This window comes from Octopus bimaculoides, chromosome 2 (genome assembly GCF_001194135.2).
Source record: "Octopus bimaculoides isolate UCB-OBI-ISO-001 chromosome 2, ASM119413v2, whole genome shotgun sequence".
Lineage (NCBI taxonomy): Eukaryota > Metazoa > Mollusca > Cephalopoda > Octopoda > Octopodidae > Octopus > Octopus bimaculoides.
Window position 1 is genome coordinate 145,179,995 of NC_068982.1, and position 1,581 is coordinate 145,181,575.

The following is a 1,581-nucleotide window of genomic DNA, read 5'->3' on the forward strand; positions in this document are numbered from 1 at the left end:
TATATACATATGTGTGTGTGTATGTACCTGTGTGTATATACGCACCTGAATGCAGGGCGGCGGTGGAAGCAGTTAGGCAAGGAGGAAGTGGGAGAAATAAAGGGAGATAAGAAAGTAGGCAAAAAGATTAGAAATTGTACTGCGTTAGTAGTGTAGCTAAAACGGCTGACAAAATCGTTAGAACTCTAACGATTCTGTCACGTCGCCATCTTATCATTATTTATGATATAAAGACTAGCAATGAGCAAACAAAAGATCCCCGGTACGATGGCTCGATCTGTTAAAAATACCAGTCAATTCACTTTCAAATCACACCTTAACTAAACGTCTTGGGAAAGGAAGGTTCTGCAATAAGACAAGACGGTTAGGGATGCTTTGCGGCGGGAAATGCCTTATGTGATATATCGGATGAATCGGAGCTGACCAGCAGCTAAAAGATAACAAAAACAACAACGAAAACGACAACAGCAACAACAACACTTGATAAAAAACATGATGTTACCAGAAGTCGGTGTGTCTGCGTATATGTATGTGTGTATAGGTGCATTGTGTATGTATGAACATCTGTGCCTACATATGTGAAAGTGTGTGTATATGTATATGTTCATGTTTGCGTCTGCGACTTTGAAAATGTGTGAGAATAGCGATATGTAGAAATAATGGCAAAATAGATAAAAGTACACAGAGCAACTACTCATTAAACGGAAAGCGCTCAAGGGAGAAACAATTCTGTTAAAACGTTCAGCTACCTATCAATACATCTAGTATGCTACCACAATATCTATCTATCTATCTATCTATCTATCTATCTATCTATCTATCTATCTCCATGAACATATATACATGCAAACACAAACACGCCTGCATATACGTGTGAGTGTATATACGTATAAATATATACATATATACACTCACACATATATGCGGGTGTGTTTGTGCATGCATGTATATATACACACACACACATACAAATACATAATGGGAACTGCGTATAATATACCAAGCAACTAATGTTATCAAAATCAGTGGATCTCAAAATCTTTATGTAATATTTATTTAAAGTTATTAGTTTATTAGAAACAAAGCTGCCTGATATGGCTCTGAAAATTTTCAAATATACTGCTGCTCCTCAGCCACTATACTATAATCAATGCAGCGATCAAAAGAAACTCACGCTGGCTACGGAAATGTGTTATGTGTATGGTGATAGTGGGATGGCATTTTTATTGCTGCTGAGATTAAGGGAATTAGTGGCGTGTTAAATTGATCTGTCTGGTTCTATTTGCCTACTATTTGCGTTTGTGTGTTTGACTGCCTGTGTATGCGTATATGCATAAGTAAAGACTGTGTGGCTTCCATAACACACACACACACGTATATGTATGTAACTGCCTTTTCTTTACGAACATGTGGATTTCGGTGAATATTTGAGATTATCTCTTCCCATTTGGAGTCGGCCAAATTCGCCACGGGGTATTTCTTTTACTTATATATATAGAAGCGAAGACAATTTCAATAAGCCACGATTTTATCTTGTATTGAATTTGATATACCTCTCTCTCTCTCTCTCTCTCTCTCTCT

The 1,581-nt window shown here is 37.2% G+C and overlaps 1 protein-coding gene across 1 annotated transcript in view; it reads right to left on the reverse strand.

The window, feature by feature from the left end:
- Positions 1–1,581, reverse strand: part of LOC106880286 (tachykinin-like peptides receptor 99D) — a 234,156-nt gene that overhangs the window by 229,563 nt on the left and 3,012 nt on the right. The window lies entirely within an intron of this gene.